General features: G+C 37.8%; 1 long non-coding RNA gene across 1 annotated transcript; it reads right to left on the bottom strand.

Annotated features, from left to right (window-relative positions):
• LOC112129659 (uncharacterized) lies at nucleotides 1-25,108 on the bottom strand. Its single transcript, XR_010137925.1, has 6 exons — nucleotides 22,443-25,108; nucleotides 19,929-20,337; nucleotides 17,636-17,824; nucleotides 15,728-15,833; nucleotides 10,406-10,458; nucleotides 1-8,027 (listed from the first exon to the last, which is right to left on the bottom strand). It is a non-coding gene; the product is annotated as an uncharacterized LOC112129659 (long non-coding RNA).
• Nucleotides 25,109-26,395: the final 1,287 nt, after the last annotated feature.

Genomic DNA, 26,395 nt, shown 5'->3' on the forward strand with positions numbered 1-26,395 from the left:
TCACTCTTTCATGATTTAATTATATGCACTTCTATTTTTTCTCAACCTGCCTTTTCACTTTCTTTCTTTTTTCAGAGATACTATAAAGACAGAAATTTAGTTACAGATGGCTGGATTAAGCACAACTCTTTGGTTAATATGCTTGAAATACTTTATACAGATCTGAGTTTCATCTTCAAAGCAATATAAGAGAAGAAGATATGAAAATGTATGAGATTGCAAAATAATGAGACGTAAATTTTTTTCAATACCAAAATATATCTGGAACTCCTCTTCATCTTCAGAGTTGATGGCACATTTCTTCAGGAGCTGCAATAGCATAAATCTTTAAGCTTTGAGGTTGAATTTCATTTTTGGAAACAACCAAAAATCATCCAAGGCCATATGTGATGAATAAGGTGGTTGATGAAGCAGGAAATGATTTTTTGGTTAAAAATGAGGTGCAATTGTAGAGTCACGGGATAGAAAATATAAACTAGTTCGGAAGTAATTCCAAAGTGGAATTCTTTAAGCATTTTGAGGCACTTTAGTGAGGACAGAGAAAATGGAGAGCCTCCCTTAGTGAGTACTTTGAAAGAAAATTCATTCATCATTATCATTCCCTATCCATTTCTCTCGCCCAGTGAGAATATAACAGCCTCCGGCCCCATACATCCTGAGGCTGCCACCAATCTTGCCTAGGGAAACCTCCTCACTTGGTACAACTGTGTGCCTTCACTTGTTCTAGGAAATAGTTTGAAATTATCTGTCTTCTTCTCAAGGAATTGAGTCTATTCATTCAGGTTGGTCAGTTCCTCTACATTAAATTTTAATTAGAGGATAGGCTTCCTAATTTCCCTGACCAGGATTGTTAGCAATTATTCCAACATCTTCCATGCTCTCGTTAACTAAAATCAACCAAATGATGTGTAAGAAGTCTCTGGTTGGGTGATCTCTTCCTAAGATGAAGTTCTACACCTGGGGTCATCTTTTACCCATAGTCTTCTCTGTGGATCTGCAATCTGGGGGCCAGAAGAGCCAGTATCATTCATGCCAGAACGTGCCTCTTGTAGCTTTTGCCTCTGAGCAGTTTCTTCTAGATCAGAGATCCAGTCCACCAACATCTCAGGGTAGACTTTCCAGCAGGGTGCTCAGAGGCAGAGATGGGAGGACACCAGCAGACCAGCAGGCCCAGTCCCACAGTCTTTGGACTCTCTCAAGAAAAGAGATTAAGGCCCTGCAGTGTGACTGGCCTGGAGAGGAAAAAAATCACACTAGGTCCTGAAATCCGTCTCCTCCAGTCAGTAAACTTTTAAAAGCAGAATATCACAACAATAACAAATGAACACTAAATAGGTAAATTTCAGGCTAAAGATCCAGTCATGTAGTAAAAATACTAAGTAAAGTTTCGAAAACAATATACAAAGGAGTGGGTGAGGAGCATAAGAATGTAAAAGCCACATGGGCTGGAAATTCACTTACCTTGGCTCAGCATGCACTGTTGGTTGAACTTGGTGCTAGTTTCAGCAAACAGAATTAATTTCAAAGGCTCCCTTTTTTGACAAACTAAATTTATAAACACGGCTATTTGCTAATAAATGTGACCTTTAAATCACATTACTCTAAATACAGACTTACTCTGTGTACAGGCTAGGGGCAGAGAGCCTGGAGAAAATCCTTGAAGGAACCAAATAAGCTCTCCTCAACCACTCAGACCTTTAACAGACCTCAAATGGCCCATTTCTGCTCAAGACTTCACCCATTCTTCCATTTATTCAGAAAATTCGTTTTTAATCTCTCAAGTAACTAGTAGGCATCAGGTGCTAAGTGAATACTGTAGATACAGAAATTAATAGAACACACTGTCTTCAAAGACTTTGCATTTGCAGCCACAAATAGCCACACTTACACAAATAGTATCAGTTCTGTAACACTTGAGACAGGCAGGGTATACATTTTCTGGATAAAGTCATACTTTGAAGGGGAAGAGGGTCATCTCACCTGTGACAAGACAGACAGGAAGGCTTTGAAGAGTTGACTTTTGATTTGGTCCTGGAAGGATGGTTATTTTTTGGCAAACAAAGAAAAGTTGGAAATCATTCCAAAAACAGCAAGAAACATGAGTACAGCTAAGGAACAAGAGTGGATTAATATTTATTAAGCACCTACTGTGTACAAGGTACTCTGCTATCTCTAAAGGCAAAAAGAAAAAAAAGTAAAGCTAGTTTAATCAGAGTGGGTTATTAGATTGTTTGGAAAGGAAAGTGTTCATAACCTCAAATAGCAGTGGTATCAAAACTGCATAAAGCAAAAAGTAGTAAAATGGTAGATTATACTACAACCAAACAACCTTTAAAAGACGGTCAGGCCATTCAAAAGCTTTCTATGATCTGTGACCCAAAATGTAGGAGTTGGGTGAAAAATAAGGGAGAAAAGGTAGTTAAAAGTAATTTTATAAGTATCTTGAATGCCCAAATTAGACATGTATAGTTTGGGTTGAAGGCATTGGAAGTTGTTAAGTTTTTGAGTGTGGCCACAACTGTTACTAGATGTTTGAGAAATTAATATAGCAGCAAGGTAAATATACTGATAGACCCAAATGAGAGAAGATTGGAGAAAGGGAAACCAAGTATGTTTGGACATGGGCTTTTGTTTACCATTTATGTACTAAGTAGTGTTTTCTGGGCTGTTTCTGATTCCATTGCACATTATATTATGGCATTCCCTGTTTCGGCCCCTTGTTCCCTTGACACTGCCAGCAGCCTGTTCATTTCTGCTATTGTACTTTTCATCCTCTTTCCTATCTAAAATTGATTTCTGCATCTCATGATGATAGTAGTGTTCTCAGCGCTTTACATTTATGGATTAATTTAGTAACAGCCCTCTGAAGAAAGTAACTGCTAGCTAGTGCCTAGGGCAATGTCTGAGCACCTAAGACCGAGTATATGATACAATATAGGTGCCCAGAAACTATCCATTAAGTGAGTCTCCATTCCACAGATAAGGCAACAAAAGCACGCAGAGGTTCAATAAGTTGCTCAAGGTCATACTATAATTAATTTCTGGAGCTGAACTTCCGCCTCGAACAGGAACGTCTTGATCACAATTCTGCATCAATTGTTTATCTGTTTCAAAGATGTTCTTGTTCTCCTTCTGCGGTGCTACTACTCTTTCCCTACTTATTTATTGAGACTTTTTATTGACCTAGCTTGGCGTTTACCAATCCTTATCTATTTATGAGCCACATAATCCAAACGTTTCTTAAATGTTTCCAGAGCTCAGCGATGTGAGTGTCTTCTCTGACTGGGAGCATTCAATGTTTTTGCATTTTTGTTTGCTAAAAAACGTTTTGGGTTTGGTGTTTCCTTTTTTCTGAACCTTTATCTCCTAACTGGTTTCTGGGTTATTAAACCTGAAGTTATGAGAACCAGAAAATCACTCACTGAGATACAAATAACAGATGGATTAGATCATTAAAAGGTGAGTGAGAGGAAACTGGTTAGAATTCCATCTCCAGTGTGTCTGACATACATCAGAGCACATACACACACACACACACACACACACACACAAATACACCCCACACCAATCTCTGTCTACAATTAGTCTTCTGCCACTGCCTGTATGGGAAGCCATCTGTTTCCTTATTCCTAGCTGTATACTTAGCACTCTTGGGCCCTTAAGTATAAGATTGATTGATTACAGTATTGCATATGTTATTTAAGTTTCTAGAGGTTCCTAGCAATTTTCTGAGTTCTAGGTACTCAGCATTTATCTGTCTTCAATAGAGTGTATGATTTTTTAAGACAATAACCATATTTTTTCATATAACCATTTCCCTTCCATCGACACTCCCGAGCATATAACAAAACACCTAGAGGACACTAAATAAACACTCCATGTGTGCGCACACACACACACACACACACTTGCACAGAAATGGTAGTGATCTGCTCCCTATCAAACACTAGTTATTGAAATTGTACTTTGGGCCTAGATTTTTTCTTCTGTTGATTCACTTTCTTATAAGGGTTTCATCAACAAGAAAGTAAATGCGTTAGCTTTTTAATTTAATTTCATATTCTGCAATAAACAACTTCCTTTTTTTCTAGCCTATTTGAACCAAAGACCTCATATGCCATGGCTCTTTCCCAGGCTTTCAAAGACTGAATTAGACAAACCTACAGCAAGCAACCAAGATTGTAATTTTATGTATTACTCAGAAATATAACTATGAGCATCTGGTATACATCAGATAAGTTTGTCTTCACTAATAAATATAAGATATAGTACTTTAACTCTAAGAAATTCTTAGACTCATCTGAGAAAGAAAATACAGGTTGAGTATGTTTTATCCAAAATACTCGGGACCAGAAGTGTTTTAAATTTCAGATTTTTTTGGATGTTGGAATATTTACATATACATAACGAAATATCTTGGGGTTGGAATATTTACATATACATAATGAAATATCTTGGGGTTGGGCCCAAGTCTAAACACAAGATTCATTTATGTTTTATATATACCTTACACACATGGCCTGAAGGTAATTTCATATGATATTTTTAATAATTTTGTGCATTAAATAAAGTTTGTATACATTGAACCTTTGGAAAGCAAAGGTGTCAAGTGTGGAATTTTCTACTTGTGATGTCATGTCAGTACTCAAAAAGTTTCAGATTTTGGAACATTTTGGTTTTTGGAGTTTTGGATTCAGGATGCTGAACCTGTATAATAAACCTAAGATGAATTATTATATGAGTCTATAAATTTTAAATGCCAAATAAGTAGTTCAGACAATGAGAATTATATGACATTAAAACAGTGTTTGCTGTTGATGCAGGATTTTTTACTCCTTAGCTCAGCTAAACCCAGGTTCTTGTCTCATGACCAGGAAAACTTAGGCATGTGGCCGTCGAAGAGTGAGTGGAGTAGAATTTGTTAAGTGAAAAGGAAAGCTCTCAGCAAAAAGAGGAGTCCTGAAAGCAGGTAGCCAGTTGCCCCCCTTCACTGTTGAATATGAGGGCTTCCATATCTGCTGATGGGGCTGGGTTCCCTACTCGTACAAGGCATGAATTCCTGGCAGTTCCATCCCACCCTTCCAGGGCCTATGTGGGCCCTTACTCTGAGCCACTCCGCATTTGATTTATTTCCCTTACTGCACATGCGTTAAGGGACGGAGGCTTTTACCACATGTTTAGGCAAGCCATCTGTGCACAATGACCTTGGCGGGGCAGAGATTCTCCAGGGACCCTCCCCTATCTGCCTAGGAGAGTTCTCTTCCTCCTGCCTCTATCGCTGTGGGCCAAAAGGGTTCAAAAAAGCTTCATAGGACTGGGACTTTGCCTTTAAAAAGTTATATTTCAAATTGGCAGGAGATGGAGCTTTATGCACCCTCTTTCTTCCTCCTGGAATGTCATACTAGATAGCTGGCTTCCTTGTGTCACAAAGACCTAGAGTGTCCTAGAGTGTCACCTGCTCAGAGACACCTTCCTTGACTGCTCAATCTAAAGGATTTGCCTTACCATTCCCTAGCATGGTACCTAGTGTTAAGCCTCTCTGTAACACGAACAATCCGATATTTTTGTTTTTGCTTACTTGTTTATGATGTCTCCTTTTTCTAAAATGTAAGTTCCATAAGAGCGATGACACTGTTTTGTCTATGGTGTTCACAATTCCTTAAAGACTGTAATAGGTGCTCAATAAATATTAGATAGATGCGTGAACAGGCGAATGGTTAAACAAATTATGCAAACAGCATGGGAAAAGAGACGAAGAGCTAGAATACAAAAAATAGGTCTGGCAAAGCAATGATTACAAACTAAAATGGAAAGGTTTTATTAAGAAGCAGCAGGGAATAAAATGAATGAGGGTTATAACCAGGCAATTCACAAAATTTAGAGCCAAAATATCAAATCAGCGTACAAAAACATACACAATCTCATGAGTTATTAAACAAATGGTAATTCAAATAATTAGCTTTAAGATTGACTGAATGTTTAAGATGACAAAGCCCAGAATTGGCAATATTTCTCAAATTCAACACTATTGCTGGAGGAAAGTCTGTGTCAAATCCTGAATAATCTACATATCATTTGACCTAGCAATTCAATGCTTAGAATTTATCTTAGGAAATAATTAGGCAAAATTGGGCTTCAGGAGTCTAAGACTCAGGGTCGTTTATAAAAGTGAAAAATTGAACACTGTGTAAATGTGTCACAATGGACAATTAGTTTAATGGATTATGGTATGTTAAAGCAATAGAATACTATGCATCCATTAAATAGGTTGTTTTAGGCATGAAAGATGTTCATGATCCATTGCTTGGTGAAAAATTCACTTACAATACAGTGTAAGTATATATAGTAGAATCCCGATTTCATAAAAACAAAATAAAAAATTAGATTTATGCATTGAAAATAAACTGGACTTCCAGGACCAAGATGATCAAGAAAGAATTAACTGCTGTAACTGTCACATCAAATGAAGCTGTACTGTCCTATTAGAAAGTTTGGGTCTGAATTATTGATAGGTGTAAAAAAACTAAGCAAACAACACAAGTCATTATTAACCCTAGGGAAAACAAAATTCTATGATAAGAGAACAATTGCTTTAGTGTACAACATAGTTCAGCTGTGAATAACATTTGCGAGCCCTCAGAAGTGCAAACACTGAACACTGATATCAATTAAAAGGTTTTATGATACAACTATTCTATGAGAAAATGGGAGAAGTAGGGGGGGGTGATTTAAGAAAGCTGAATGCCTTTTGCCCATAGAAAAAAGCCAACAGAAGAGGCTGAGGTGAAACGATAGCTTGAGTCCAGGAGTTCAAAACCAGCCTTGGCAACATGGCAAAACCCTGCCTTTACAAAAAATAAAACATTAGCCTGGTATGGTGGCATGTGGTGGTAGTCCCAGCTACTCAGGAGGCTGAGGGGAGAGGATCACTTGAGCCCAATAGGTTGAGGCTGCAGTGAGCCATGACTGTGCCACTGTACTCCAGCCTGGGCAATAGAGCCAGACTCTGTCTAAGGAAAACACACACAAACATACACACACACACACACATACACACACACACACAAATAGATAACACCTAAAATAAAAGTTAAGAAATAACACTATAAAGATACTATTTAGAGATATATACCAGAAGTCATACAGTAATTAAAGGGTTAAATACAAGTAGTGGGACTTAGAGATGAAAAGTGTCAGTTTTCATTGTAAGTGCTGTTAAATTTTGAATAAACATATGCCCATATTGATTTGATAAAAAATTAAATTTGAGGCTAGGTGCAGCGGTTCATGCCTGGAATCCCAGCACTTTAGGAGGCCGAGGCAGGAGGATCACTTGAGCTCAGTAGTTTTAGACTAGCCTGGGAAGCATAGTGAGACCTTATCTCTAAAAAAAAAAAAAAAAAAAAAAAAAAAACTTTAAAAATTAGCAGGGCATGGCAGCACGCTTATAGTCTCAGCTACTCAAGAGGCTGAGGTGGGAGGATCAGTGGAGCCCTGGAGGTCAAGGCTACAGCAAACAGTAATTGCACCACCGCACTCTAGCTTGAGCAACAGAGCAAGACCCTGTCTCAAAAAAAAAAATTCAAATTGAAAGAAAAATTAGGATTTTGACAAAAATTTTTTTTATTTTCTACTTTATCTGGATTCCATAACACATCAAGGTCTGCTTTACATTATTAGAAAAAAAATAGTTTCCAAATGAATAGCACTCAGTTAAACAAAGGTTGAGTGAGGTCTTTCTTATTCATTCCACTGTCTATTCATTTTTGAATAGGTGTTCTATGGCAGTGTTTACGAAGACAAAATGCCTTAAGAAGCAAAGTGCTTCCCCACTCTTGGGACTCCAAATGAGTTCTGATGAATCAAACCAGAATCAAACGGTGCTTCCCTCAATAGGCGCTTCCCTCAATAGCAGATTTGAGTCTGGACATTTTCTAACTGCCCTTAATTCCCAACTTGATACTACCATTCTTCATCAAGTTCATGTTCTTCTCAGCTTCTCCAGCTGTCGGACTTACGGAGGCCACCTGTGGTGATAAAAGAGTAAATAGCAACAGAAAAAAAAATACTGTATAAGTTCAACAAACATTTCTTTTATTTATTTATTTATTTTTGAGATGCAGTCTCACTCTGTCATCACCCAGGCTGGAGTGCAGTGGCATGATCTCGGCTCACTGCAACCTCTGCCTCCCAGGTTCAAGCGATTCTCCTGCCTCAGCCTCCCGAGTAGCTAGGACTACAGGTGCATGCCAGCACGCCCAGCTAATTTTTTTGTATTTTTAGTAGAGATGGCATTTCATCATGTTAGCCAGGATGGTCTCAATCTCCTGACCTCATGATCCACCCGCCTTGGCGTCCCAAAGTGCTGGGATTATAGGTGTCAGCCACCGCACCTGGCCTCAAACATTTCTAATGTATACCAGGCACTGTGCTGGGTCTTGAAGGTACAGAGGTTGGATCTGATTAAAACATTGTTAAACAATTTCATACCTTGTGGCATGTACCAGGATAAAAATATTACAGGGCATGGTAGAAGCCCAAAAAGAGACTAGAAATGTCTAGTTTAAAGGAAGTAAGATTTAGGAGTAAAAGATGAAAAGTAAGAGTAAGCATTTAAGGCAGGTTTAGAACAGAAGGCCTGAGCCAGACAGACTTTGACCTTGATCTCAGCTCTATCTTTTTTGGAACCAATTGTAAATTACTTATTTTTTTTCCAAGCTTTAGTTTTCCCCTCCGTCAAATGGGGATGGTAATTGTAGCTCTGAAGGTTAAAAGTAATGTATGACAACCGCCTAGTGACTAACAGGCACCCAAAAATGCTTCTCATAGCTGGGTGTGGTGACATGCACCTGGAGTCTCAGCTACTTGGGAGGCTGAGGTGGAATGATCACTTGAGCCTGGGAATTCACACCGCAACTGTGAGACCCTGCCTCCAAAAAAAAAATGCTTCTCATTCTGCTCATTATTTTCATATTTGAATAACCTATTAGGTAGAAAGGGTGGAAGGCTTCTTGTTCTTCCAGAGGGAAAAGACTGGTGGGCTTCAGAGAAAAGGATGCTAGTTTTCCTCCGGAGACAAAGTCCTAGGGAGAGAGGAAAATATCTAAAATAATCTGTAGAATCTTTTACTAGAAAAAGATATAAGCCTTAATTTTTGGGTGGAGTGTGGGGTGTGGTACATCCAGGAAGAGCTTTAGACCTTCCCACAGCATGTCTGTCTGTTTTTTCATGAACCAACATACCATACAGCAGTGAATGAATTTCTTGACTCTAAAGAAGGGCAATGAAGCAGTGGAGGGATTATTAGGCGAATATTGGTCATGGAAACAGAAATGAGCAAACTATTTTTAGTTACCCGAGATAACTAGTAACCGAGAAGAAGGTGGGGGTGATGGGTTTCTGTAAGGACCAACAGTGTTAGAATAAGAGGCCCCTGCCCTTGATAGGCTTTCTCAGTCCATCAGAACTTATAAATAGAAAAGCCTGTGGCAAAAAGGGTTTTGATCGAAGTAAAGCACCCATTAAAGATAACATAATAATTTTAGGCTGGGCTCCGTGGCTCACGCCTGTAATCCCAGCACTTTGGGAGGCCAAGGCAGGTGGATCACGAGGTCAGGAGTTCAAGACCAGCCTGGCCAAGATGGTGAAACCTTGTGTCTACTAAAAATACAAAAATTAGCTGGGCATGGTGGCGGGTGCCTGTAATCCCAGCTGCTCGGGAGGCTGAGGCAGAGAACTGCTTGAACCCGGGAGGCAGAGGCACCACTGCTCTCCAGCCTGGGCAACAAAAGCAAGACTCTGTCTCAAAAAAAAAAAAAAAGATATTTTATTTTTTTCAATAACTAGAAATTGAATAACAGAGTAATGTCTTTAAAGTTATTTTTTAATTAGCCTAAAATGACTTTCTCCACCCCTTGCTCACCCTTTTCTGTAGAAAATGAAAAATTTTAAAGCAAGGTAGCAGTAAGTTCAGGGAAAAAATGGAGAGCAAAGGAACTTATAAAAGAATTTAGCATGTCCAGAGAAACTTAATGAAGTTTAAAAATCTCTGGAAACAGAACTGGAATGTCCTTTCATTGAAGTCATTAAATATCACCCTATATTAAACCCTGTTTTTTTTTTAAATAAAGAAGGCTTAACAAACTCATGGCTATGAAATACACTTGGAACGGACACATAATTTAAGTGGAAAAATCATCCCAGAGTTTTGTGATCAAATATTTTCTTACATGGTAAGAATCCAATGACCTTAAAGTGAGAGTAAACCCATTCACAGCAGTGAATTCCCTCTAACAGATACAATTTTCAACCTTATAAAAGAGTACCTCGGTTTCATACAGTCCCACCTGCCACACCCATTCTTTGGAACTCATGGAGAAAGGAGCAAGAGAGCAAAGATACATACATGCTGGATGGAATCTGTGGTCGCTTAGCTATTTTGGAATCGCTACCCAGGACCTGGAATAGCCACAGAAAGACCTTGAGTAAGAAAAAGGAAGGGGCAATATTAACACAATTCCCATCAGCTAAAGGAGGCAGGACTTCCAGTTCTGCAAGACAGCAGAGTAGGCTACCACGCAGAGCCACCCACTAATAACATTTAGAAATGAGGGATAAGACACTACAGCTTTTAAAAATCTGTGGCTGTGCTCAAGTAAAGAACATCTATGGCATGCCCATGGCAGAAGCTGGGAGAGAGCTGAGGGCCACTGAGGGAGTTACATGAGGGAACGCTCGCCGTTAGGAGGAGTCATCCAATCCAGTTACCTAGAATTTGACCCTTGGTGAGTTGCTAACTCACTTACTAAAAACTGGGACTACTAAACTGTCCAGTAGTTCAGAGAGACCATAAGGAAGTTGTCTCAGCCATGATTCTAGCTGGAAAAATAGAAGACGAAACCAGTAAATAATTCTCCCACGAGAGCTCAGCATCCCAGGCCTGGGCATCTGGAGTTTGTTTTCTACTACATTCATGGCGTGGGAAATCTTTGAGCTGAAAAGGTAATGTAAAGTTGGTCTTAGGCTGATAGTGGCTCTGGGTTATTCAAACGAAGCAAAGCAAAAACACACTGGAGGGATTCCTTAACTACTCGGTGTTCCCAGATTCTTAAATAAAAAGAGAGTTTGTGTTATAATTCCAAATTATAAAATGCACAAGGAAATTACTCTTGTGAATGAAAATCAACAGAAATAGCAAACATAAAAACCACAGCTCAGAATATACAATAATTGAAAAATAACCTGAAAGGGAATACAACGTGCATATTTAAGACAATTAAAGGTATTAGAGGTACAGAAACAATAAGGTGAAAAAAGAATTAATCAACGGAGGCTAACCCTGGGTCATGTACATGACCCAGTACATGAATGAAAGATACTAGAAATCAGAAATTTTAAAGAGATGTTAAAAAACACAGAGTATGGATTGAGAAAATCCAACCTGCATCTAGTAAGAATTTCAGAAAGGCAAAATAAAGATAATGGGAAAGTAATGATATTCAAAATGATAATAGTTGAGAATTATCCAGATTTCATTTTTAAAACCATGAATTTTTAGATTGAAGAAGCACAATAAGTCTAAGCAAGATAAATAAAAACAGATTCACACTTGGGTTAGTTGCAGTGAAGTTATACGAAATCTAAGGAAATCAAAATATCCAGGAAGAAAAACTAGATTACTTAAAATAGGACAATAACCCAAATAGCAACAGAATTTCTAATAGCAGCATTAAAGGATAGAAAATACTGGAATAATATCTTCAAAGTACTGAGGGAAAATAACTAGCAACTTAGAATTCTATTATCAACTAAACCATAACTAAAAACTGAGAGTAAAATAAAGACATTTTCATAAAAAGCTATTACAGTTTGCCACTAACAGAAAATATTGTTTTTTAATGCTCACAGTTAGGCAGACAATATAGTTGTCAAGTCTATAGGTAAATCTAAACAGGCACTGACTCAAACTATCAAAAAGAGAAATAATGAATAGTTTAAAGGATTTTTTTTAAATAAAATACTAGAAAGCTATTACAAACTGAATAAATGATGAGATTGGAATAAAAGTACTTGAAGTTTCTTGTCCTGGGTCAGGTCACAGATACATGTTTAAAAGCTAACGGCTACCACTAAAACAAATAGGAGCAGAATCTGTGATTTCCAAACAAAGGATGAAAAATAATTCGATAAAGCTGTGTTCTGCGTATGTGGAGTTCATTTTACCTATACTGGTCTCAATTCTTATCTTCATGAATGGAATATTTCATATAAATAAGCACACAAAAACTTCATAATCAAGCCAGTACAAGGCAAGAAGTTAAAGAGAATTAGTATTTTTAAAAAGCCGATCAAGCACAATAAATGTAAAGAGGTTGTCTTATTAATTAAAAAGTGGAAACTCTTATAATAGGAAAAGTTTTAGCTATATGCTGTTTATAAGGAGCATATCTAAAATAGAAAAGTGAATGATAAAGGATAGAAAGATATACCAGGCAAATATTAACCAAAAAAAAAAAAAAGCCACTAGTGAAAAAATAGTATCAGATGAAAGAATAATTAAGACAAAAGACGTGATTAAGAATAAGAAGGACATTACATACTCATTAAAGAAAAAAATTATCAGAAAGATGTAATAATCACATATGTACCTAATGTGAACATATATCTGAAAGAGCCAGTCTGTCAACATGGATCCCAAGTGGCTAACCAGTCCTAAATTTAAAATAGAGCCAAGTGACCATTGGCTGACTACAGTTCACACACCTACACTGAGTTCTGCCAAAACCAAGACCTCTGTTCCATCTTGATACTTCCAGAGCTCACCTGAACCAACCAATGTTGATGCAAGCTCAGTTGTATCAACAAACAGGGCTCGACTGTATCAACCAATCAGAGCTCAGCTCTGTTAACCAGTCAGAACTAAGCAAGTTTGTATCTTTTATTTGCATAAACAGATCTTATTAGGAACCTGGACAGGAGCTTTCACGTGAAACCCAAAGCCTCCCTTTGTTCTCTGGAATGCACCTTCATTCCATTACACTGAGGGCTGTGTCTCCCCAGTTTGTAAACTGTTCACTGCAATAGTCTCTTTCACACTCTTTTTCAGAGAACTTTTGTTCACACTAACAGTTTAGCTTCAAAATCTATAGAAAACTGATACAAAAGGAAAAGAAATTTAGATAGCAACATAGTGGAGATTTTAAGATTCCTTTCACAGATTTGATAGATCCATAGTTGATAGATTAAGCAGAAATCAGTAGTTACATAGACAAAAATTAGTAATTATATAGACAATTGAGACAACATAATTAACAAGCTTGAACAAAGAGACATATATAGAACGCTGAGAATTAAAGAATACACATATTCTCAAGCATAAATAAACTTTTAAAAATAATTGTGAGGTGCAATTGTCATGCACCTGTAGTCCTAGCTACTTGGAAAGCTGAAGCAGGAGGATTGCTTGAGCCCAGGAGTTAAAGGGCTGTAGTGTGCTATTCTTTTGCCTGTGAATAGTGACTACACTCCAGCCTGGGAAACATAGTGAGATCCTGTCTCTAAAAACTTTTTTAATTAAAAAATTACAAATTAATAAATTGACCATATAGTATGCTACCAACCACGTCCTAACAAACGCCAAAGAATTAACATTCTATAGACCACATCACAATAAAATTAAAAGCCAGAAGCAACAACAACACCACATTTAATATATTTGGAAATTTTAACAGACACTTCTAAACAACAGAAGAGTAAAGAAGAAATAAGATTTTAGAACAAAATCATAATACGAACACTAAATACCAAATCTGGGAGTCAACCAGTGATGTGTTGGTAAACGTATTCCAATAGGTTCCCCAAGCTGGTGTGTATATTTGGATGGAAAGGGGGATGGGAAAGAACTATTATAATTGTAGCTTTTCTCAATATCCATAGTGTAAATATCCCACATAGTCTATTTCAAGCTGCCAACATGAAGTGTGAAGTTGGGAAGGATACACACAATAGATTCCCACAAGCCAATAGGAGCTACGGTTGGCTCCAGCACACCACTGCAAATAATTAAAATATATCTTTAAATGCATACATTAAACAAAGAAGGAAAGTTGAAAATGACAATACTCAGTATCTAAATCAAAGGTTAAAAAAAGAATAGCAGAGTAAACCCTAAGGAATTAGAAGAAAGGAAATAATAAAAATAAGAGCAAAAATTGATAACATTAAGCCAAAGACTCAGTCATGAAGAGTAACAAAAGAAAAATGGTTCTTTTAGAAGACAAATTCGATGGACCAATATCTGCTCACTTGAACAAAACAGAGTAATGCAAATAAAAATAAATAATATTCTTAATAGAAAGGACAAGACATAATAGGAATGTAGTAGAAAATTAACGGATAAATATTATAAACAATTTAATGCCAATAAATTTAAAAGGTTACATTATAAAGGTAATTTTCTGGAAAAATACAAAACAACTGGCTCAAAAAGAAATATAAAATGTGAACATACATATTACCATCAAAGACACTAATCCAGGCCACCTCCCCCCTGCTGCTGTCCTTTCTAAATACACACACAAAAACAATCTCCAAGCCTGGTTGGTTTTACAGGTAACTTCTGCCTTCAAGAAATGGATCATTTTAATATCGTAAAATTGTTTCAGAAGAATAGAAAAAGGAAGAAAGCTATCGAGCTCATTTTATGAGGCCATTAACTCTTGAAAAAAAATGAAAAAGAAAATCTGCAGGCTAATTTCCATACATGAACAAAGTGACAAACATACAAATATTTTATTTTATTTATTTTTAATTTTATCCTTTTACATGCAGGAGTACATGTGCAGATTTGTTTCATGGGTATATTGTGTGGTGCTGAGGCTTGGGTACAATTGAGCCCATCACCCAGGTGGTGAGCATAGTACTCAATAGGTAGTTTTTCAGGCCTTGCCCTCCTCCTTTCTTCTCCCCTCTTATAGTACCATTGTATATTGTTTCCATTTTTATATCCATAAATAACATTTTTTTAAATCTAGCTATATAATTTCTTAAACTATTACTAATTAATATTTATCCAAGAATGTACAACTGCTTTGGAAGATCTATCAATATAAATCATTGCTTTACCAGGTTAAAGGAGAAAAACTGGTTTCTTTAATAAATGCAGAAAATGTATTTAATGGAATTTAACAAACATTCTTCATGAAACCAAAATATCCCCCCAAATAAACAAATTATTTTAAACAAACTAGGAATAGATGGGAACTTCCTCAACTTAAAAAAGGATTCTTTCAAAAACCTATTGCAGGCGAGCTGTGATGGCTCACACCTGTAATCCCAGCACTTTAAGGGGGCCAAGGCGGGAGGATTACTTGAAGATAGGAGTTTGAGACCAGCCTGGACAACATAAAGAGAGACACCTCATCTCTTAAAAAAAATTAAATAAATAAATAAAAATAAATATTTAAAAAACTATTACAAATATCAAATTATGTCAAAAACATAAGAATACCCCTCATTCTACTTTCAATGTTATCCTGTGGGTTCTAGTCTTCATAACACAAAAATAAAAGAAAAAGTTGAAATATTGAAGTGTTTATAGCAGCCTTATTCATAATAGCTCAAAACCTCTAAACAACCCAAATGTCTATCAACAAGTGAATCAGTAAACACACTGAGTTATTCCACACCATGGAATACTATTCAGTCATAAAAGAAAGAATGGGTCTACCTGGGCGGCTGAGGCAGGAGAATTGCGTGAACCCGGGAGGCAGAGGTTGCAGTGAGCCAAGACCGCACCACTGCACTCCAGCCTGGGCAACAGAACGAAACTCCATCTCAAAAAAAAAGAAAAAGAAAAAGAAAGAATGGGTTACTAATATAGGCAACAACATAAATGAATCTTAAAAGGGCCTTATGGCATGCAAAATCAACTGGTCTCAAAATAATATATACTTTATTATTCTATTTATATAAGGTGCAAGGACAGGAAAAACCAGTTGGTTGGTAACAGAAAAAAGTATTGTTGGTTGCTCAGAGTTGGGAGATGGGAATGGACAGCAAGGAAGCACACGGTGACTGAAGTATTCTATATTTTGATTGAGGATGTTAATTACAGAAGGGTATATAATTATTAAAGCTAACTAAAATAAATAATTAACATCTGTGTATTTTATTGTATGGTAATTATATTCAATCTTTAAAAAGCACAATAGATACAAAAAGCAAAAGATTAAGGAAAAGCAGAAACATAATAGATTATATATGTGTATACACAGAATATGCAAGAGAATTAATGATTAAATACTAATACTAATAAATTTCAGTAGGCTTGCTAGAAATCAATATACAAAAATCAAGTTATTTTTAAAATGTATTTTTAAAGGACATTATTAACCACAGCATGAAAAACTTTAAGATACCCATAAATTAATCTAACAAATGATATGTAAGATTGTTATTGAGAAAGCGACAAAACTTTATTGAAGGAAGAAAGAATTTACTATATTCATGGATGGGTGGGCTCAGTACTTTAAAGACGACAATTTTGGGCCAGGCACGGTGGCTCACGCCTGTAATCCCAGCACTTTGGGAGGCCGAGGCGGGCAGATCATGAGGTCAGGAGATCGAGACCATCCTGGCTAACATGGTGAAACCCTGTCTCTACTAAAAATACAAAAAAAATTAGCTGGGCCAGGTGGTGGGCGCCTGTAGTCCCAGCCTACTCGGGAGGCTGAGGCAGGAGAATGGCATGAATCCGGGAGGCCGAGTTTGCGGTGAGTCAAGATTGTACCACTGCACTCCAGCCTGGGCGACAGAGCGAGACTCCATCAAAAAAAAAAAAAAAAGACAACTTTTCCCAAATTTACCTATAAATTCAATACAATTTCAATAAAAATTTCAGTAGGGTTTTTCAAAGAACTTGACAAGATGATTCTCAAATGCATATGAAAGAATAAAAATTCAAGAATAGGCTAGACAATTGCAAAGAAGAAGGAGGAGAAGGAGGCAGAGAAGGAGGAAAAGAAAAAAAGCGGGGTGGTTATCCTTTTGAATATTGGTACTACATTATCATGTAAAACTACACTAAACAATGTGATATTGCCACAGGGAATAGAGAGCGTAGGAATAAAACCACTTAGATATGTAAATGTGGAATATGACAGAGATAACATCACAAATCACTGGGCAAAGAATGAGAGTCTTTATTAAATGATGCTGAGACATCACCATATAGAAAAAGATAGATCCAACTATTTATATGAAAGAGGGTAAAATTGGGTACTATTTCATAGCATACTCAAAGTTGCCTAAATGTGAAAAGCTAAATTTAAAAAGAATATATAGATGAATATCTTGATGATATGTGAGTACTGCCATATTACTTATAATGCTAAAAGCGTAAACCATATTGAGAAAAGAAAGTATTGAGAATGTAACTACATTAAACTAAATGCTTCCATGTATCAAGATGACAACAAAAAGAAGGTCAATAGCTACCATGGGAAGGTGTTTACAACCTATATAACCCACTTTATTCAGCAGAATGTCATAGAATTCGTTTAAAATCAGACAAAATGAAAATCCAAGAAAAAAATAAGCATAAATAGATAATAAGCATATGAAAAGATGCTCTTACCGCTCTAGCAATCAAAGAAGAGTCCAAATGAGAATAATGAAATACCACCTCACACCAGTCAGATTGGCAAAAATCAGTGAACTCAATGATACGAAGAATTGATGGAGTTAGTGGGAAATGGAAAACCTTATACAGTGCTGGCAGGACTGCAAATTGGTACAATAACTTTGAAGAGAAATTTTGGAATAACTGAAAAAAAAAAATGTTAATATGAGTAACCTACCAAGCAGAAATTTGGCTTCTAGATGTTTACCAGAGAGTAAATGCACAAGGATGTACATTCAAGACTATTCATTGCAACATTGTTCATAATAGCAAAATAACTGGAAAAAGACCCCACAAATGTTATAAGATTATATACTTTTTAAAAAGAAGACAAATCCTATGTATAGCTTTTTATGGTTGCATACATGTTTAGAGAAAGTATATAATAATACACAGCAATATCCATATAGCAATGGGATACGGCAAAGGGCTCCAGGGCCAGATTGCCTGTGTTGGAATCCTGGCACACCAGCTGTGTGGCCTTGGACAAGCTGCGTAACCAATTTTTTTCTCAATCTCTCATCTATAAAATGAGGGATAATAATAGTATCTATGTCATATGTCTGCGGTGGGCATTTAAGGAGTTAATGTATGTAAAGTGCTTAGAATACTGCCTGGCATATAGTAAATTTGCAGTTTTTATTACCATCATTATCATCACCATTGTTGCTGTCATCAACATCATCATCAAGACAATGGTTACCTCTGGGAAGTAAGGGGGAAGGATAGAGAGAAATCTACAGCTTTATGTATAAGTAAATATGCCTACATATTAACATATATTAAATTTGAGTTTAATATGAATACATTGTTGGATGTATTTTAGTATATGGCTGTTGATGTCATATAACTGGGATTTTGCTGTGTGTTTCAGATAGTTCATATATTAAAAGTTTTTTATGTAAAAACATGAATATTCTGTGAAATATTATGGAAAAATGTTTAAACTCTATTATGGATTGAGTGACTATAAGATGAAGTGACTATAAGATGAAGACTATAAGATGAAGGTATTCTAGGAACATGTTTTTGGACAAATACTTGACAGCTAGCTAGCAACAACCATGTTACAACTGCAAGTTACAAATTAATATTTGAAAAAAGAAAAACCAGAGAAGTTAAAATTATTTCTTTTTAGGCACATTTGAGATCCAAAGTAGCAGGAAAAAGGAGAGAAATGCAGTTTCTAGGGAGGACTTAAACACAGAGGACCTGGAGATGCCACAGAAATACTGTTAGTTGATATAAGTATTAGAAAAATATATTCCCTGAGAAAACTATTACAATATCCTGTAGAACATTTATTCATTTTAAAATGAATATTTATTGTTCTTGAGTTATGTATGCATTTATGTTTTCTGTTTGTCTTTTTGCCTGAGGCAGACTTCAGCTATATTTTAAAGAGAAACATAAAGAAAACTTTTATATTCTTTATGTGCATACACCATAATAAAGGCTTTTGTGGCTGTATTCCTAGAAAGACGATTCTCTGTCCTGGTGCTTTCAGTGGCAAGTGAAAATAGCCATCGATACCTTGCTTAAACAATAGAGGTTCATTGTTTGCAAACCTAAGGAGTCTGGGAGGAAGCCGTCCTAGGGTTGGTTCAGCTGCTCAACAACACCCACAAGACTCAGGCTTTTTCTGACTGCTTGTTTTGCCCTCCTGTGTGTTGGGATGTTTTGCCCAAGGTCATGAGATAGCTGCAGCAACACTAAGCATCATGTCTTCCCACAGCCAAGTTGAAAGGCAGAAACAAATGGGGTAGCAGAACCCTTGTTTACCTCCTGTTTTATCAGGCAGAAAAATCTTTCCCAGATGCCCCTCAAGAGAACTTCTCTTCCACCACCTTGGTGACCAGAACTGAGTCACACGGACATCCCTAAATGGTTCACTGACAAATGGAATTGGGATTGTCATGACTGTGCGAGGCTCATCACGAATTTGTCTCCTAGGACTGGAATCATACCCTTCTGGCCTATTGTCACCTGTATCTGAACTAAACCAGGGTTGTATTATCAAGGAGAAAGAGCCACAAAGAGGAACACGGGTGAGTCTTACCAAATGGAGAAGGCAAAGGCGGAAAACAGAGAAAACACAGAATCATGTATTACCTACTCAGTTTTCTCTGATGAGATATTTCACTTGTGGCAGACACTATTGACTGTTGGGAATTACCCACCTCTTTCTTGACAGGAGTACCAGATTTATTTATATATTGGGCGGCCAAGTGTTTTCCAAAGGACTCACCTAGTGGCGAATCTTAATTGCTCTGTACCCATTGCGGTAAGTCCATCCCTGTTGCTAGCGACTGCTTCAGGAATGAGAAACGGAATGTGAAGAGAAATCTTCGGTGGAGCCTCTAGAAAGGGGCAGGAGAGAGGAGACCCTCTCCCTGGTCATGGAGCATTGTGGTGTAAGGGTGTCTTTACTGTCACTGCTGCTGCCATAGTGCAAGCCTGAAGGGTGCAGGGCTTTAGCCACCATAGTGAAAATGGGTCCTGGGTGATATTGTTGAGCTCTAGATTAATTAGCCGTTTAACCACTCGACTCCCAAACTTCTTGGAATGTGAAATAATCATTTCTCTTCTTTGCTTAGGCCATTTTTGTTTGATTTTTCTGTTGCTTGCAGTCAAATCATCCTGATACCATACTCACACTGAAATGTATAAAGCAAGTAATTTAGTGAGAGATTTTAAAAATCTAGGTAGACAAGGAGATAACAGAAACACATCTGGCTGCTTTAAACTGGTGGAATCCACATGTTCAGAATAATCAAGTCCCACAATATTTAAAGAAAACCTTTTATTAAAGGTTTCCTATGTATAGGACTTTTCTGAGCCCCACGATGAGGCAGAGACTGAGAGGGCACAGGGATACAAAAAAGTACAAAATGCATGATCCTTAAATACAAGAAGTTTATAATACAGTTGAGGAGAACATTGACAGTAAAAATCCTAAATGACATATCAGTTTTAAGGTAATCCCATTATTTTCAAGGATGGCACCTATTATCAACCAAATAATAAATTGTACTATCATATCATAATGTATCAAATGTTAGAATCCCTCACCACACAAAAATCACTGGGTCCTAAAGTATATAAGACAAATCTTTAAATTCATTAGATCGGTCCTTCTTTTGACATAGCTGCTGACGCCTGTAATCCCAGCACTTTGGGAGGCCGAGACGGGCGGATCACGAGGTCAGGAGATCGAGACCATCCTGGCTAACATGGTGAAACCCCATCTCTACTAAAAATACAAAAAATTAGCCGGGCGTGGTGGAGGGCACCTGTAGTCCCAGCTACTTGGGAGGCTGAGGCAGGAGAATGGCGTGAACCCAGGAGGTGGAGCTTGCAGTGAGCCGAGATCGTGCCACTGCACTCCAGCCTGGGCGACAGAGTGAGACTCCGTCTCAAAAAAAAAAAAAAAAGAAAAGAAATAGCTGCTGACATCTGAATAGATTTACTTCACCCCTAAGCAAACTGAAAATTCATAAAGACATATGTCCAATTTTTCACTGAGGCATTTTACCATTTATGAACAATCATAGACTCATTCATTTAGTAGAGTCTAAATTAATGAGACTTCACTGTATTTGCATTTGAGTATGGTGATTCCCAATTTGATGGTTTATCTTTAAATTTGTGGATGAAAATAAAACTAAAAGAGATGGCAGAGAGCAGGTTGACCTGCTCACACTTGATGTATACATTTTGGTATTTGTGGAGAAGGTGCCCAAGGCAAGAAAGACTCTTAAGTAGTGATGGGTGCATTCTGCCTTCCTGGGAACCGTGAAGGAGATGAAGAGTGCTAAGCCTTGGCGGGAAGGCAGCAACCCAGAGATGAAATACTTGGGTTCTGAATGTGTCTACCAGAGCATATATTTATTAAAATTCCATTCTAGACCATAAAGCAGATGCATCAATAAATAAAGCAGTAGCTCTCACTAGCTAAGTCAGGTTTGTTTCATATTTTGTTGTAGTGACTTCTAAATAAACTTTGGTTGTAGTGTGATTTAGCAGCCCTGGCTTTATTTCTATTTTAAAATATTTAATTGCCAAAATATTATATATATTCAAGGTGTACAATGTGATGATTTGTTAAGCATATACATTGTGTGCTGACTACCACAAATTAGTTAACACATCCATTACCACCCATAGTTACGTGTGTGTGTATGAGAGAAAGAGAGAGAGATGAGGTCGCTTAAAATCTGCTCACTTATCAATCTTCATGTAAACAACACAGTATTAACTATAATCACCATGCTGTATATTAGATCCCCAGAGCTTACTTGTCTGATAACTGAAAGTTTGTACTCTTTGAGCATCTCCCCATTTCTCCCACTCTCCAGCATCAAGGGACGAGAGGGTGTTTCAATTTCTAAAACATTCTCTTCATTAGAACGATTACTGTCTGTATTAGTCCATTCTTGCATTGCTATATAGAAATACATGAGACTGGACTGGGGGCGGTGGCTCACACCTGTAATCCCAGCACTTTGGGAGACCAAGGCGGACGGATCATGAGGTCAAGAGATCGAGATCATCCTGGCCAACATGGTGAAACCCCGTCTCTACTAAAAATACAAAAATTAGCTGGGCGTGGTGGCAGGCACCTGTAGTCCCAGCTACTCGGGAGGCTGAAGCAGGAGAATCGCTTGAACTCGGGAGGCGGAGGTTGCAGTGAGCCGAGATGGCGCCATTGCACGCTAGCAAAAAAAAAAAAAAAAAAGGAGGAAAGGAAAAAAAGAAATACCTGAGACTGGGTAATTTATAAAGAAAAGAGGTTTTGCTGGCTCACAGTTCTTCAAGCTGTACAGGAAGCACAGCAGTTTCTGCTTCTGGGGAGGGGGCGCTCAGGAAGTGTCCAATCATGGCAGAAGGCAAAGTGGGAGTCAGGCACTTCACAGGGCTGAAGAAGGAGGAAGAGAGAGAGTGGGAAGATGCCACACACTTTTAAACAACCAGATCTCAGGATAACTCACTCACTCACTGTCAATGAGAACTGTACTGAGGCGCTGGTGCTAAACCATTCATGAGAAACTGCCCCCATGATCCAACCACCTCCCATCGGGCCCCACCTCCAAGGTTGAGGTTACAAATGAACATGAGATTTGGGTGGGGACACGGATCCAAACCGTGTCACTGTAAGGGGTATCTGCCCTCCACTTCTCATGGAATCCTGCGATCTTGGAGGGGAGCATTACTCCATTGATTGTTAAATGAGCCTGTTTTAGTGTCAAGGTCATTAAAGACAGGAAATGAAGCTGTCCCATATTGGAGGTGACTGAAGAGGTGTGATAACTTAGTGCAATATGGTATATCCTGGATTGAATCCTAGAGTAGAAAAAGGACATTAATGGAAAGACTGAGAAACCCCAAATAAATTCTGCAGTTCAATTCATAGTATTACACCATGTTAATTTCTTAGTTTGGATTAACGTATCATGGCTACCTAAGATGCAACCATAGGATGCAGAGCATACAAAAACACTCTGAATATCTTTACAGTACATGTTTATTTTTTCTAGGCACTTAAATTTACCACATCAGCCTAAATTAAACTTTTTAAAAGTAAAACACTTTTAATAAATTATCTTCTGTGTGACAGAAGATACAATGTGTTTTTCTCCAGAGAAACTGATGATGTTTGCAGAGTGATTATTGGGTATAGAACCCACTTTGAAGAAATTCAGGCAGGTTGCTTGACTTTATTTCAAGGTAAATGATCACTATATAGGCTATGTGGACATAGCTCATTTTCTCAGGTGAGATTTATGGAAGTGAGAAAAAGGTTAAAGTATACACTGGCAAGTCTGCTACTCATTACCCACTTGTCAGTTTGTTTACCAGCTGTGTTCTGAGAAAGAACTAGAGTTCTAGGAAGTTAAGAGGCAGGCCAAGGAGGTTATTGGGAAGTGAGAGTGTGGACCTTGGGTTTCCAGCCTTGTGTGCATAACAGCTATCCTTCAACCTGTACTTTGGAGATATTTTCTGCATAAGATTTCATTTGGTTAAAATGTTACATTGCATGGATTTGTCCATGGGGGTGTTCAGAGGTTCTCTTTTGTATTTTTAAACTATTCGTATGGAAAATGTCAAATATCAACAAAAAATAGAGAAAATAGTTCGGTGAATCCTCATGTACTACTGATCAACCAGCTTCAATAATGATCAACTCGTGTCCATTCTTGTTTCATCTATACCATAATCACTCCCCCAGCAACAGCTCTCATGTGATTATTTTGCAGTAAATCCCAGACATTACATCATTTTATCTGTAAATATTTCTTTATGTATCTTTAAGTGATATCATTTTTGTAAAAAACATAACCACAATATCCTTATCATACCTTAAAAAATGAAAAATAGTGCCTCATCAAATTTAAATTTCCATAGTTACTCATAAGTGTTTTTTTAATAGTTTGTTTAAACAAGATCCATGCCTTGCTTTTGGTTTTTATGTCTCCTAATTGTCATATAATCTAAAGGTCCTGCCTTTTGTGATGGTTTGTTCATTCTGCAGAGCTTTCCAGTTTCTGGGTTTTGCTGATTAGGTCCTTGTGGTATCATTTAACACATTCTTCTGTCTCTAGGCTTTTCTTCTGCTGACTGTTCTGTAAACATTCTTTTCCATGCTGGTCTCTGTTCTGGCACCAGTGGTGACCTCATTCACTGCCACGGCTTTATTCCAGCCCACTTGAGATATGCACACCCAATTGCTGGGTAGAAACCACCATTTAAGTAGCCCATAGTCACCTCCAATTTCAAAAAGTCTGTCTAAAACAGAGGGCACTGTTTTCTCTCCCTTCATCTACCAAGACTTCATCCCTCCAGTGTTCCTTCTCCTCAGTGAATGGAACCACATTCTGCACCAAGGTCCATGCCAGGAACATGGGCTCCATCTATGACTCCTTTCTCTTCTGCACCCCCTACATCCAATCCATTCCAGTCCCTGTTAATTCTCCCAGAACCATCTAACCCGTCCACTTCTCTCCATGTCCAAGGCCAGCAATCTTGTTGATGCCACTAGTATCTCTAATCCTGGATTGTTTTAGCATCATCCTAACTAGTTTTCCTGTCACAATTCCTGCGTTATTTTAAATTATCTTTTCATTCTGCACGTAGAATGGTCTCTTGAAAATAAGCCTGATCAGTCCGGGTATGGTGGCCCATATCTGTAATCCCAGCACTTTGGGAGGGCGAGGCAAATGGATCACCTGAGGTCAGGAGTTCGAGACAAGTCTGGCCAACATGGTGAAACCCCTTGTCTACTAAAAATACAAAAATTAGCCAGGCATGGTGGTAGGCACCAGTAGTCCAGCTACTCGGGAGGCTGAGGCAGGAGAGTCACTTGAACCCAGGAGGTGGAGGTTGCAGTGAGCTGAGATTGTGCCATTGCACTTCAGCCTGGGCAACAAAGTGAGACTCCATCTCAAAAAAAAAAAAAAAAAAGAAAAGAAAAGAAAGAAAATAAATCTGATCATGTTGCTCTCCTATTTAGAACCCTCAATGAATGGCTCTCTATTGCTCTGAGAATAAAAGCTAAATTGTTAAACACAGAAAGCCCTTTAGGATCTGAACCCTGCTTACTTTTCCAAATTCATTTCTCCCTTCCTTTCCCCCTACCTTCTATCCTGCACCCCAGTCATCAGAGACTTTTCCTGTATGTCCAGATGTGCCTCCAAGCTCTCATGCCTTTCTCCATTGCTCTCATTCCTTTCCCCACTCACTTGCTTAAACCCTACTTGTGTGTGGACTTCTTCCGTTATGTGCCTTCGGATCCCCTCAGTGTAACCACCCAAGGACTGTTTTAGTTATTCCTCCAGTATGTTCTCACACACCTGGATTTAGCCCTAATCATAGCACTGCTTGTATCTCACTGCTTGTATGTGTATGTAGCAGTGCTTACTATGTGCTAGGCTTTGGTTAGGACCCGAGTATATGCAAAGAACACAACGTGCTTCCAACTCTTAAGGAGATTACTGTATAGCATTTAATTAATGAATTCGCTGAATTGATAAGGAAATGTGATGGTTGATTTTATGTGTCAACTTCACTGGGTTAGGGATACCTAGATAACTAGTAAAAATATTATTCCTGGGTGTGTCTGTGAGGTTGTTTCTAGAAGACATTAGCATTTGAATCCTTGGACTGAGTAAAAATCATCCTCACCAATGTGGGTGGGCATCATTCAATTCATTAAGGGCCTGGATAGAATAACACAGTGGAGGAGTAATGCATTTGCTTTCTCTTCTAGAGCTGGGACGTCTATCTTCTCCTGCCCGTGGACATCAGAGCTCCACGTTCTTGGAACTTTGAACTCTGGAACTTACAGTGCCCCCCACCTCCTTCTCAGGCTTTTGACCTCAGACTGAAAATTACAGAATTGGCTTCCCTGGTTCTCTGGCCTTTGAACTCAAGACTAATTTACATAATTGGCTTTCCTGATTCTCCAACTTGCAGATGATGTATCATGGGACTTCTTGGCTTCCATAATCTTATGAACCAATTTCCCTAATAAATCTCTTCTTATATATCTCTCTACATATATATCTTATTGGTTCTGTTTCTCTAGAGAAACCAGACTAATACAAGGAATAAATGAATGATTCAATCAATCAACCAATGAGTAAAAATGCTCATGTAAATGCAACCTAGGTCTGAATAGATCAAAGGTAAACAAGATAATTCTGATTTTCAAAAACT

This window comes from Pongo abelii, chromosome 19 (genome assembly GCF_028885655.2).
Source record: "Pongo abelii isolate AG06213 chromosome 19, NHGRI_mPonAbe1-v2.0_pri, whole genome shotgun sequence".
NCBI classification, from domain to species: domain Eukaryota; kingdom Metazoa; phylum Chordata; class Mammalia; order Primates; family Hominidae; genus Pongo; species Pongo abelii.